At 44.9% G+C, this 15,166-nt stretch overlaps 1 protein-coding gene across 6 annotated transcripts in view; it reads right to left on the bottom strand.

The window, feature by feature from the left end:
* The window catches only part of LOC102159510 (polyprenol dehydrogenase), a 335,615-nt gene that overhangs the window by 32,002 nt on the left and 288,447 nt on the right, over positions 1 to 15,166 (bottom strand). For 4 of the 6 annotated variants that reach the window (XR_014836156.1, XR_014836166.1, XR_014836179.1 and 1 more), the window contains one exon: positions 14,069 to 14,193. The gene's annotated coding sequence lies outside the window, so the exon portion shown is untranslated. Of the gene's footprint in view, positions 1 to 11,182; positions 14,194 to 15,166 lie in introns of those variants that run through there. The other 2 variants (XR_014836178.1, XR_014836165.1) reach the window with 1 other exon arrangement.

The following is a 15,166-nucleotide window of genomic DNA, read 5'->3' on the forward strand; positions in this document are numbered from 1 at the left end:
ATAACAATAAAAGAATAAAATAAATAAATTACAGTGGACATTACAAAAATACAAATGATCATAAGAGACTGCTACATGTAATGATAGGCCAATAAAATGGACAACCCGAAGAAAATGGACCAATTCTTAGAAAGGTACAATCTTCCAAGAAGAAATACAAAGTAAAAGAGACCAATTACAAGTACTGAAATTTAAACTGTGACTTTAAAACTTGGAAAAAACAAAAGTCCAGGACCAGATGGCTTCACACACAAATGCTATCAAAACTTTAGAGGAGAGTTAACATCTGTCCTTCTGAAACTCTTCAAAAAATTGCAGAGGAAGGAACATTCCCATGCACATTCTACGAGGCCACCATCACCCTGATACTGAAACCAGACAAAGACACTACAAAAAAAAAAAAAAAGAAAGAAAGAAAGAAAGAAAATTACAGGCCCATATCAGTGATGAACACAGATACAAAACCCTCAAGAAAATATCAGCAAACCGAATCTGACAATATATTAAAATGGCCCTACCCCATGATCAAATGGGATTTGTCCCAGGGATGCAAAGATTCATCAATATCCACAAATCAATCAGTGAAGAATCACATCAACACACCGAAGAATCAAAACCATACAGTCACCGTGACAGACGCAGAAAAAGCTTCTGACAAAACTCAACATTTATGATAAAAACTCTCCAGAGAGTGGGCATAGAGGGAACCTACCTCAACATAACAAAGGCCATATATGACAAACCCATAGCTGTCATCACTCTCAATGGTGAAAAGCTGAAAGCATTTCCACTAAGATCGGAACAAGACAAGGATGTCCATTCTTACCACTTATTATTCAACATAGTTTTGGAAATCCTAGCTGCATCAGTGAAAGAAGAAAAAGAAATAAAAGGATCCAAATTGGAAAAGACGTAAAACTGTCACTGTTTGCAGATGACATGATACTATACATAGAAAATCCTAAAGATGCTACCAGAAAACTACTAAAGCTCATCAATGAATTTGGTAAAGTTGAAGGATATGAAATTAAAATAGAAACCTCCTGCATTCCTGTCCACTAACAACTAGAGATCAGAAAAAGAAAGGAAGGAAACCATCCTACTCACCATCACCTCCAAGAGAATCAAATGCCTGGGAAGAAGCCTACCTAAAGAGGAAAAAGACTGTACTCTGAAAACTCTAAGATGCTGGAGAAAGAAATCAAAGATGACACAAATGGAAGCTATACCACGCTCTTGGGTTGGAAGAATCAATACTGTCGAAAGACTAGACTACCTAAGGCAAACTACAGATTCAATACAGTCCTTATCAAATTACCAACGGCATATTTCACAGAACTAGAACAAAAAATGTTGCTGGAGGGGAGGTCCTGTCGTGGCTCAGAGGGTCACAGACCCAACGTTGTCTCTGTGACGATACGGGTTTGATCAGTGGGTTAAGAATCTAGCATTGCTGCAAGATGCAGTGTAGGTCACAGAGGTGGCTCGCATCCAGTGTTGCTATGGTGTTGGTGGGCAGGTGCAGCTGCAATTCGATGCCTAGCCTGGGAACTTACATATGCTGCAGGTGTGGCCATTTAAAAAAGAAGAAAAAAGAAAAATGGAGCTGGAGGAATCAGGACGCCTGACTTCAGACTATACTACAAAGCTTCAGGCATCAAAACAGTACGGTACTGGTACCCAAACCAGAAATACAGATCAATGGAACAGGATAGAAAGGTTAGAAATAAACCCAGGCATCTACTGTCAATTCATCTATGACAGGGAGGCAACAATATACAATGGAGAAAGAACAGACTCTCCAATAAGTGGTGCTGGAAAAACTGGACAGCTCCATGCAAAAGAATGAAATTAGAATAGTCTCTAAAAAAGACAACTTACAGATTGGGAGAAAATAGTTTCAAATGATGCAACCGACAAGGGCTTAATCTCTAGAATATATAAGCAACTTATACAACCCAACAGCAAAAAAAAACCAATCAATCAATGGAAAAATGGGCAAAAGACCTCAATAGACATTTCTCCAAGGAAGATATACAGATGGCCAGCAAACACATGAAAAAATGCTCAACATCGCTGATTATAAGAGAAATGCAAATCAAAACTACCATGAGATACCACCTCACACCAGTCAGAATGGCCATCATTAAGAAGTCCACAAAGAACAAGTGCTGGAGGGGCTGTGGAGAAAAGGGAACCCTCCTGCACTGTTGGTGGGAATGTCAACTGGTACAGCCACTATGGAGAACAGTATGGACATACCTTAGAAGTCTATACACAGAACTTCCATATGACCCCACAATCCCACTCTCGGGCATCTATCCGGACAAAACCCTACTTAAAAGAGACACATGCACCCGCATGTTCATTGCAGCACTATTCACAATAGCCAGGACATGGAAACAACCCAAATGTCCATCGATAGATGATTGGATTCGGAAGAGGTGGTATATATACACGATGGAATACTACTCAGCCATAAAAAAGAATGACATCATGCCATTTGCAGCAACATGGATGGAACTAGAGAATCTCATCCTGAGTGAAATGATCCAGAAGGACAAAGACAAATACCATATGATATCACTTATAACTGGAATCTAATATCCAGCACAAATGAACATCTCCTCAGAAAAGAAAATCATGGACTTGGAGAAGAGACTTGTGGCTGCCTGATGGGAGGGGGAGGGAGTGGGAAGGATTGGGAGCTTGGGCTTATCAGACACAACTTAGAATAGATTTACAAGGAGATCCTGCTGAATAGTATTGAGAACTTTGTCTAGATACTCATGTTGCAACAGAACAAAGGGTGGGGAAAAAAATGTAATTGTAATGTATACGTGTAGGGATAACTTGATCCCCTTGCTGTACAGTGGGAAAAAAAAAAGAACATTCTCTAAGACCATACACAAAAATAAACTGAAAAAGGATTAAAGACCCAAACAAAAGGCTGGATATTACAAAATTCTTAGAGGAAAACACAGGCAGAACACACTTTGACATAAATCATATAGCAATATCTTTTTGGATCCACCTCCTAGGGTGATAAAAATGAAAACAAAAATAAACAAATGGGACCTAATTAAACTTCAAAGCTTTTACACAGCAAAGGAAATCATTTTTAAGAAAATGAAAAGACAGCCCATAGAATGGGAGAAAATCTTTGGAAACAAAGAAACCAACAAGGGAATAATCTCCAAAATATACAAACATCTCATACAGCTTTACATAAAAAGGAAACAAGGAATCCAAATTGGAAAGGAAAGGAAGTAAAAATATCCCTGTTTGCAGATGACATGATACTGTACCTAGAAACCCTAAAGAGGCTACCAGAAAACTGTCAGAGCTCATCAATGATTTTGGCAAAGTCACAGGACACAAAATCAATACACAGAAATTGACTGCATTTGCATATACTAACAATGAAAATCAGAAAGACAAATTAGGGAAGCAACCCTGTTTACCATCGGAAGCATCCAAAATAATCAAAGATTTAGGAATAAACCTACCTAGAGAGACAAAAGACCTGTACTCTGAAAAGTATAAGACGCTGATGAAAGAAATCAAAGATGACACAAAGAGATGGAAAGACATACCACACTCTTGGATTTGAAGAGTCAGTGTTATCAAAATGACTCTACTACCCAAGGCAATTGACAGAGTCAATGCAATCTCTGTCAAAGTACCAAGGACATTTTTCACAGAACTAGAAAAAAATATCTTAAAAGTTTATTTGGAAGCACAAAAGACCCAGAATAGGCAAAGCCATCCTGAAAAAGAAAAGTGAAGCTGGAGGAATCAGGCTCCCTGACTTCAGACTATACTACAAAGCTACAGTCATCAAAACCGCATGGTACTGGTCCAAAGACAGAAATGGAGCTCAGGGGAACAAGACAGAAAGCCCAGAATAAATCCCACGTGCCTACAGTCAACTCATCTCTGACAAAGGAGGCAAGGGTATACAAGGGAGAAAAGACAGTCCCTTCCATAAGTGGTGCTGGGAAAACTGGACAGCCACTGTCACAGAATGAAAATAGAACCCTTCCAAGCACCGTACACGAATAAACTCAAAATGGATTAAAGGCCTAGATATAAGACCACATACTCTAAAACTCTTAGAGGAAAACATATGCTAAACACTCTATGACATAAACCACAGCAACATCTTCTCAGATCCACCTTCCAGAATAATGACAATAAAAAGAATAATAAATAAACGGGACTTAATTAAACTTAAAAGTTGCTGCACAGCAAAGGGAACCCTAAACAAAGTGAAAAGACAACCCACAGAATGGGAGAAAACCTTTGCAAATGAAATGACTGACAAAGGATTCATCTCCAAAATTTATAAACACCTGCTATGCTCAAAACCAAAAAACCAAACGACCCCATCAAAAAACGGGCAGAAGACCTATAACAGACAGTTCTCCAAAGAAGACATGTGCATGGCCAAAAAACACATGAAAAGATGCTCAACATCACTCATTATTAGAGAGACGCAAATCAAAACCACGATGAGGTACCACATTACACCAGCCAGAATGGCCATCATCCAAAAGTCCACAAACAATAAGTGCTGGAGAGGGTGCGGAGAAAAAGGAACCCTAGTACACTATTGGTGGGATTGTCAATTGGTGCAACCACTGTGGAAAGCAGTATGGAGATGCCTCAGAAAACTAAACATCGAACTACCATTTGATCCAGCAATCCCACTCCTGGGCATCTATCCAGGCAAAACTCTCAAAAAGACACATGTACGCCAATGTTCATTGCAGCTCTCTATACAATTGTCAAGACATGGAAACAACCTAAATGTCCATCGACAGAGGAGTAGATAAAGAAGATGTGGTTCATACACACAATCGAATATGACTCAGCCATTAAAAGGAAAGAAATAATGGCAATTGCAGCCACATGGATGGACCTAGAAATTATCATGCTAAGTGAAGTCAGTCAGATAATGAGACACCAACATCAAATGCTTTCACTTACATGTGGAATCTAAAAAAAAGACACAATGAACTTCTTTGCAGAATAGATGCTGACTCACAGACTTTGAAAAACTTACGGTTTCCAAAGGAGACAGGTTGGGGGTGGGAGGATGCACTGAGTGTTTGGGATGGACATGCAGTAAAAATTTGGTTGTGATGATTGTTGCACACCTACAAATGTAGTAAAATTCACTAAGAAAAAAGTGTGTGTGTGTGTGTATATATATATATGAGAGACTGGGTCACTTTGCTGTACAGCAGAAATTGACACAACACTGTAAATAAACTATAATTTAAACATTTAAGAAAAAGAACATGAAGGAAGATAATGAGAAAAATGTATGTATGTGTATACACACACACACACACACACACACACACACACACACAGATGAATGGGTCACGCTGCTGTACAGCAGAAATTGACACAACACCATAAATCAACTCTACTTTGCACTAAAAATATTTAAATAAAAGAACCTGCCCTGGATTTGCTGGATCAGAATCTGGATTCTACGCAAGATCCCCTGGGGATCATGTTCACAGTAAAGTCTGAGACTCCTGAGGTGGTCTCTGATCTCTTTTGCCTTGTTTATGCAAAAATGAGCTGTGGAGGAAAGAGATGTTTTTGCCACACCATGCATGAGGGTGCCATCGTATTTTTCAGACTTTGAGGAAGGTCGGACCTTAGGATAAAGAACAGGTGGTGATGTTTGTATCTTTAATAAAACTCCAGGCCAATGAGGCAGAAGATGTGAGAATTTTACCAAATCAGGCACTTGGCTTGGCCAAGAATTTGTCATCAATGAGGCCTCCCTGGTCAGGTGTGGAATCTCAGTGATGATGTTTTGTTTCTTTCTTTATCTTTTTCTGTCTTTTTACAGCTGCACCTGTGGCCCATGGACGTTCCCAGCCTAGGGATGGAATTGGAGCTGCAGCTGCCGGTGTACACCATTGCTCAGGCAATACTGGATCCTTAATCTACTGAGTGAGGCCAGGGATCAAACCTGTGTCGAATTCTTAACTTGCTGAGCCCCAGCGGGAACTCCGTGGTGTTTCTGTTCAAGAGGTTGTGGAGCCCGTCCCTGGCTCCTGCCCCCAGCCAGGTCTTTAGTCAGTGTGTCACGGCTGCTTCTCCCTCTCCCTGAATGGGGAGTATATCTGTGATGGTTGAGTTTATGGGTCTGCCGGAGACACAGTGGCCAGATTTATAGTCAAATGTGATTTTTGGAGGCTTCCCTGAGGATGTTTTTAGTATGAGATTAGCATTTACCCTGGTGAACTCTGAGTAAGGCAGACTGCCCTCCCCAGCGTGGGTGGGCCTCATATCATCAGTTGACGGCTTTAAGAGAATAAAGACTGACCCCTCCTAAGGAAGAAGGAATTCCACCAGCAGATGGTCTCTGAGCTTTGGCTGCAATATTAGCTCTTTCCTGGGCCTGCTGGTCTACCCTGAAGATTTTGCACCTGCCAGCTCCCACTGCTGCATGAGCCAGTTCCTTAAAAATAATCTCTCTTTCTTGGTAGATAGATAGATGCCTAGATGATCCACAGATACACAAACGTAAATAAATGAGACACAGGGAGGTAGGTACAGACAGATGGAAGGACAGAGATGATAGATACACAGATGAGAGATACATACTAATAGATGAGAGATAGATGTGAGATAAATAGGTGGGTATAGACAGAGGACAAGTAGGCAGAGAGGTGCTTAGATGATAGGTGGATAAATGATAGAGAAGATGATGGATAAATGATAGAGAAGATGGATGGGTGGATGGAAAGAGATGGGTGGGTGGGTGGATAGACAGACAGATGACATATGCATATAAATAGATGAGAGAGGTAGGAAGAGGCTTAGATGATGGGTGGATGGATGGATATGCGAGATGGACGTATCGAATGTAGGGACGTAGGGATGGACAGATAACGTGGTTCGATATGATGGGCGCATAGATGAGAGTTACACACAGATAAACAGGTGACGGATGGAGGGATGGTTAGATAAGTAGGTGGGTAGAGACAGACAGATAACTGGTAGACAGACACACAGATAAACAGATGGAGGGATAGTTAGATAAGTAGGTGGGTAGAGACAGACAGATAACTGGTAGACAGACACACAGATTACAGATAAATGAATGGATGACAGACAGACAGACAGACAGACAGATACAGAGCTCGTATTGATCCTGCCTCCCTGGAGACCCTCCTAACACAAGACCTGAGTCCACTTAGAGCTGATGTGAGACGAAGAAGGTGACAGGTGACCCAGCTGTCGGGACTCCAGGCCAGAGAACCTCCCAGGTGCCGCCAGAAACTCGACAACTGTCACCCAAAGGGTTAAGACGAAAGGACTATTTCCCACAGGCGCTCAGCCACGGGGTGAGGGTGCCCTGCCTTCTTCTCCAGGGCCAGCTCCCGTCCTGCCAGCTGTCCTCCTCCATGCCCCAGGGTCTCCCCCACCTCCCTGCCCCCCAGGCCCTGCCCTGAACCTGCCGAGACGCAGCCTGAACTCCAGGTTCTTTCTCCCTGGACTCCCCTGCCGCCCTGCACCTGTTGGCGGCTCCTTCGGGGGTCGGCCGTCTCTGGAGAGCCTTCCCTCGGCCCTAAGCACAGGGGACTGTATCTGAGGCCACCTGTACCATAGTTTAAGCTGAAAAGTCCGTCTACTGACAGGTCACTTTCCTGAAATTTTAAGGCAAACACACCAAAAAAGAGAAGCAAATGAATCCACCCGGGCCCAGCAGCCTGTGCAGGACGGGAATTGAAAGCTCTCAACATGAGGCCTGCACATGCTCCTCCGTCTCACTTTCTCCAGGATTCACTTTTCTCAGCGATTAGAGAGGAAACTGCAGAGAAAATCCACGGTGGCTAATTTCACGTCTCAACGTGACAAGGCACAGGCTGCCTGGAGACGGGGTGAGAGGTCCCTCTGGGGGTGAGGCCGAAAGGCGTGTTGCTCGCATCCCTGGGGGCTGCGGGCAGGAACCAGGGTAGAGAGAGGACGGCATCGCCCTGGAAATGCTTCCTAAGGCAAGAGTCTGGCCCTTTAGGGTACGTGCGACAGTTCACTGCTGCCTGCTGAACAGCCCCGCTTCTGCTGTGTGGGAACAAAAAGAGCAGGCTTTCCGATCTTGTCTGGGGAAAACGTGCATGATAAATATATCGAAATACACTGGGACAGGCTGTACAGCGAGTGGATGGAAAGTATACTGTTTTTTGTTTTGTTTTGTTTTATTTTGTTTTTCTTCCCTTTTTAGGGCCCCACCTGCAGCACATGGCAGTCCCTAGGCTGGGGTGAATTGGAACTGCAGCTGCCAACCTACACCACAGCCACACCAGCTCTGAGCTGCATCTGTGACCTACACCACAGCTCACGGCAATGCCGGATCCTTAACCCACTGAGTGAGGCCAGGGCTCGAACCCGCATCCTCTTGGATACTAGTCGGATTCCTTTCCACCGAGCCACAATGGGAACTCCTATTTATGCTTTTAATAAGGTATCAGCGACAAAGTGTGTGGGTATCTGTGTGTGTCTGTGTAAGCCCATGTGTGTGTATGTGCTGGGTGTATGTATGTGTGGGAACGTGTATGGTTGCAGATGTCTGTGTTTGTTATAAATGCACATAGAACGAAGGGTTCTGGGCATCACGTATGAGCCAAATCCAAGCTGAAGCGTCACTGAGATGTTCTCGGCATTGAAAGGGTTCAGATATCGTCACCACATACAGCACAGAGCCAGCGTGGGCTGTGGCTTTTCCATATGAAAGTGGAGCCCCCCAAAGTCTCTCCCAGGTCAGACCACCTGTCATCCAGCTGGGAACCCGAGACCAGATTTAAGTCCTAATCATCCTGCATCAGGAAGATATCTCACTTTGGAGGCGGCTCGCAGAGCACGCAAGGCAGGGCTATGCCAAGATCAGACACCTCTCAGCAGGTGCCATGGCAGGGGGAAGGTCACCCATGACCAGGCTGCTTGCACAGCTGGGTACCACTTTGCGATGCAAAGCTGTGTCCCATCAGTTTAAAAGACAAGCTCTGATCCCAGAGACTCGGGGAACAGCCCTGTTGCTGTAGCACAGCCTCATGCTGCAAAGCTCTCTGGGGCTCCCTGACTGTGGCCACAGTGGCCACCAGACCTGGCCAGACATGCAAAGGTGTGCCAAGACCCCACCTGGGGCAGAGCCCGTTCCAGACAAGGCACAGCATTCTTGTGAGGTCTCCTGCCTCTGGAGACAGGGAGGGGAACAGCGTTTAGTTTCACCGTTTTCTCAGTGGTCGTCCTAATCCTTGGATACAAACAGGTCTGTCCCAGTGAAAAACCCTCCAGACTTCGCTCCTACAGAAACCCCAAGGACAGAGACCTTCCTGTCACCTGTAACCTAGAAGCCAGCTCCCGCCCCATCGCCCCCCGGCATTCATGCCCTCACTTGGAGAGTTCTTTGAGGACAGGAAGAAAGCCCCCTTAGGGGCTGTTTGGGGGGTTTGTCTCAGTTTTTTAAAAGTGCCTTGTTATTCATTCTCTCTCCCAAGCCTGGCAGAGAGGAGAAGATGCAGGGCTGAGACTCTGCCGGGTACGAGCTGTGAGAGCGTGGACAGGTCACTCAGCCTCGAAGAGGACATGACAGGTCACATATTAACTCAAGGGGAGGATGGACAGATGGATGGATGGATGGATGGATGGATGGATGGATGGATGGATGGATAGATGGATGGATAGATGGATGGATGGATCGATGGATGGATGGATCAGTGATAGAACAGATATGACGGATGGATGGATAGATGATGACAGAATAGACATGACGGGTGGGTGGGTGGATGGATGGATAAATGACAGAACAGATATGATGGATGGGTAGATGGATAAATGATACAACAGATATGGATGGATGGATAAATGATAAATAGATACAATGGGCAGATGGATGGATAAATGTATAACGGATATGATGGGTAGATGGATAGACGATAAGTGAGAGAACATATATGATGGATGGATGGATGGATGGATGGATGGATGGATGGATGGATCAGTGATAGAACAGATATGATGGATGGATGGATAGATGATGACAGAATAGACATGATGGGTGGGTGGGTGGGTGGATAGATGGATAAATGACAGAACAGATATGATGGATGGACAGATGGACAGATGGATGGATGGATGGGTGGGTAAATGACAGATGGATAGGATGGATGGATAGATGGATAAAAGATAGAATGCATATAATGGATGGATCAATGATGGATAAATGACAGAACAAATGTGATGGATGGATGGATAGAGATATGACAGATGATAGCTAAGTAGACAGATGCTTCAATGATGGATGACACATAAATTATTGACACATGAGAGATACATATAAAGAGATGACAGATAGATGTACGGTTAGATAAGGAGGTATGTAGACAGATACAATGAGTAGATGAGAGCCAAGTAGGTAGATGATAGATACTATGGACAGATATAATAGACAAGTAGAGAGACTGAGAGATACACATAAAGAGATGACAGGTGTATAGGCAGGTAAGGAGGTGGGTATGTGGGCAGACAGAGACAGCTGCCCAGAGGAAGCGACAGGCTGCACCCAAGTCAGGGGGAGGGTGGAGGTGTTCCAACAGCATCATGGCCCTCGGCAGGTCTCCACGCCGGGCTGCTGGGAGAGGTGCTGGTCTGCAGCTACTGCACAAGCACGAGGACTACGCTGAGGAGTATTAGTGTAATTACCATAACTACGATTCTTACGGCCACAGTGGTCTCATGACTGCAACAGTGTAGCATGTGCTACCACTACCACGACCACTGCTGCTGCTCCAGTTGTGGCTCTGCTCCAGTGACTGCAGCATGAGCACGTGTTTAACTACAACCACAGTGGTCACTCTGACAACCACGGCTGTAACGCGCACAACCACTACCATGACCACTGCTGCTGCTGCTCCAGTTGTGACTCTGCTCCAGCGACTCCAGAAATTAGTACTATGGCCACTTACTCTTACCCTTACAAGCACAGCAATCACTGTGACTCCTACTACAATTACTGCTACAGCTACTATTACTATAACTAGTATGACTGTGATATTACAACTACACCAACTACTGTTACTATCCTGACTGCTACAATTATTGCTATGCTGTGATACCGTTATGCTACAACTATTTCTATCGCAACTTCTTCTTTTTTTTTTTTTTTTTTAGGGCTGCAGCATATCACATGGAAGTTTCCAGGCTAAGAGCTGAATGGAGCTGCATCTGCAGGCCTACATCACAGCCACAGCAACACGGGATCCAGGGTGCATCTGTGACCTACACCACAGCTCACAGCAATGCTGGATCCTCAGCGCACTGACTGAGGCCAGGGATCGAACCCGCGTCCTCATGGTTACTAGTCAGATTTGTTTCCACTGAGCCACGATGGGAACTCCCATTATCACAACTTCTTTGACTGCCATAACTAGTACAACTGCCACTGCTACAAAAACTGCGACCATGACTACCGCAAACTTCTACAATTATACCAGTGCTACGACTACAATGAGTTCGACTGCCACCCCCACCACAACCTTTCCATGTGGTACTACAGTTATCTCACAACTCCTCTTACAGCAAACACTACAACAATTACTACTAGCGCTACGACTGCAATTATTATAATTAGAACTACTAGACCCACCACAAGAACTACTTAACTCTGCACTTACAGCACTTAATCTGCTACTAAGACAAACACTACTCTAGTGCCACAACTACAGTTATTACACTAATTAGTACTCCTACCACCACAGCTCTTGCAGTTATCACTACAGCTCTCACTTACACAACATCTGCTACAAAGTATCACTAGTATCCTACAAGTATCGCTAGTGCTACAATGAGTCCAATGATTAGTCCCACTGTCACCATCACACAACCACCACTAACATTTACTACAGTTATAGTCATGACCACCAGCACGGGCACCCCCATCACAGCTGCCACCATGGTACAACTGCCATGACTACAACCAGTTCTACTACAATGACTGTCACCTCACCTGCTGCTATTACCGCTGCTAAACGGCTACCATGATGATGGCTACTACTCCTACCAAAACCCCTGGTACTACTTCAACTACTACCACCACAGCTGGTTTTACAAGTATTCTGACTGCAACATCTACAACTAGTGCTGTAATAAATACCGTTGGTACCACAACGGCTACCAGAGCAACGGCTACACAACAACGACTTCCACTGTTGCTACTACGGCTACTCCCCTGACTATGCCTATTCCAATTATTGCTACAACAACTGCTACTATTACTACTGCTGTTAAAGAAAAAATAGAGTATGGAAAAAGTTAAAGTGGTAAAGGCAGATTTCATTTGGGACGATTGCAATATGGGAAAAGTAACCCGTATACAGAGCCAGACTCATCTCCAAAGAGGTGACCAAGAGGGGGTTTATTGCCAAGGAGTAGGTGGGATCTGTGGACGGAAGACAACTAAGAGAAACATCAGGGGTGAGAGGATTCCAGCTAAACCAAGTCCTGCTGAAGGCAGAGCAGGGGGACATCACCTGCGGGTGGTGGAGAATGAGGACCCAATCGGATATGGAGGTGAGTGGATGTGGAAGTGATCAGATATGGAGGTGACCAGACAGATCAGATGGGGAGGTGATCACACAGGAGGTGACCAGACATGGAGGTGATCACACAGGGAGGGGACTGGATAATGAGATGATCAGACGTGGAGGTGATCAGATTTAGAGGGGAATAGATGTGGAGGTGATCACACATGGATCTGACCAGATAAGGAGATGATAAGATGTGGAAGTGATCATATATGAAGGTAACCAGGCGTGGAGAAGAACAGACGTGGAGGTGACCAGACTTGGAGGTGATCAGACGTGGAGGTGACCAGACACGGAGGCGATTAGACGTGGAGGTGACCAGATGTGGAGGTGAACAGACATGGAGGTGACCACACATGGAGATCACCAGACATGCAAGTGATCAGATTCAGAGGTGACCAGATGTGGAGGTGAACAGGCACAGAAGCGATTAGATACAGAGGTGACCACATTCAGAGGTGAGCAGATATGGAGGGCTGGGGGCCCTGGTTCATCTGAACAGGGTTCTTGCTAAAAGTGGACCAAGCAGAAATGAACGTGGAAGTCCAAAAACCAGAGGTCACTGAAGAAGCATTTAGGGGAGGCTGGTTGAGGAGACAGTCTGTGACACTACACCTACTCCTTCTCTAACTTCTGCTGCCACCACAGGAATGGCTACTCAGTGGAAGACCCAAGAGTCACCATCAGGGAGGTGAGAAGGCAGCTGCTACACAGGAGAAGCCGATGACTCCCCAGCAAGGATCTGGGCATTTCTGTCCTAGAAGGAACTTCTGCCCTTCCACCTCAAAAATTCTAGACCTTACGAGTTTTCCAAAGGTTGTGACCATATTTTGAAATTAATCATCAGCCCCCCAGCACTTAAATACAAGTCATTTCCTTCCCCCACGCCCTGCATCCAGACCTTCCACATTTGCTAATTGTGGGATCTTGAGGTGCATTCTCAAACATCCTGCCTCAAACTTCTAATTTAGGAGAATCGGCCAGAAGGGTCCATACCTTCCTTCACAGGCTGTTGTGGAGATGGAGAGAGTGAAGATGTGTGCTGTGCTAGGAGCAGGGCTTAAATCCTACACACTCAGGTCCACGATTTGCTTGTATCCTCTTCTCCTTTTGTGTCTGATTTTCCCTTGTAATTCACGCCCAGCAAAGGTGCCATGCCATGGACCGGATGAACGGCTCTCAACTCGGCTATGGCTCAGAGCCAAAGGGACCACAGGTGGCCGTGCTGTCTCGTCCGCTCCCTCCTTGTCCCAGGCGGACCCAAGCACATGCCTTAATGGAAATCCTAAGTTGAATCTCCATCTCTGAAGACCCACTGCAGACAGCAGTCAACACAATCAATATAGCAGAAGATACCTACCTAATCCCCCCAACACCTGTAGGGTAAGGTCAATGTTAAGAATTACGTTCTACTAAGCATCTCATGGAAGGCACACACACACAAGTACACTCACCAGGAACGGATTCATCGATTCTACAAACGGCAAGGGAATTCGGTCCTGGGGACCCGGACCAGCCACTTCCGTTTTCTACGTATTAAATAGGGTGCTCCATAAAGTCAAGGGACTCTCTGGAATTTCTGCAATTAGGAAAAAGACATTTTAGCAGGCTCATGGATGCCTGGCTCTAAAAATATCCTGTCTTGGGTAGATCTCTTTCCCAAACAATTGTAATTTTTTTCTTCAAAGCTCATGCCAGTCGAGGGGATTTTAGCAAGTACTTTAATCCTTTAAAAGGTTTTCACTTCCAAATTTTCACGTGGGAAGATTTATCCCCCTTTTTAAGGAGCGCTAATCTACAGAGGAAAATATCAAACACATTACCATCAGCTCATTTTGGTTTCCTCCCTCACAGAAGAATATGCAAATTATTTAGTCATCGTTAGAAAATCCTACTAAAGACATTTTGTCCCTGCTCCACAGATTGATAGGTTTGCAGACAAGGATGACCCGGCTGTGCCCTAATTTTCGCAGAACTTTGCAAAGCCATCATCTGTTTTGCTCTCTGGTTTTTGATGTCTTTCTGAAGTGTGGATTAAGCCTCAAACCCTCTTTTCACTTCCTGACTGCTCTGATGCAAATAATCTGCATGACGCAAAAAATGTCCCATTTAGGGGGTAAATCCACTTGGCTGCAGGATTCCTTTGCTTCCTTAGAATGGAGTTTCTCTCCCCCCTCCACCCAGGGTCCTGAGTGTATTAACGATAAAGATAATTATTTTAGCACTGTGTTGGGGGGAAGAGAATTTTACAATGGCTTCATTGTGGAATTTTTTTGGGGGGGGCCACTCCTGCAGCATATGGAGGTTCCCAGGCTAGGGGTCAAATCACAGCTGTAGCTGCCAGCCTACACCACAGCCACAGCAACACCATATCTGATCAGCATCTGCAACCTACACCACAGCTGAGAGCAACGCCAGAGCCTCAACCCACTGAGCGAGGCCAGGGATCGAACCTGCATCCCCGTGGATGCTAGTCAGACTCGTTTCCGCTGTGCCACAACGGGAACTCCCAATTGTGGAATTTTTCATAGTGATTTCTTTTTTCCCTCACC

Source organism: Sus scrofa, chromosome Y, assembly GCF_054392235.1.
Source record: "Sus scrofa isolate SSC_HxYL_T2T_F1_AM1 chromosome Y, Sscrofa_HxYL_maternal_Yorkshire_Landrace_v2.0, whole genome shotgun sequence".
In the NCBI taxonomy this organism is placed as follows: domain Eukaryota; kingdom Metazoa; phylum Chordata; class Mammalia; order Artiodactyla; family Suidae; genus Sus; species Sus scrofa.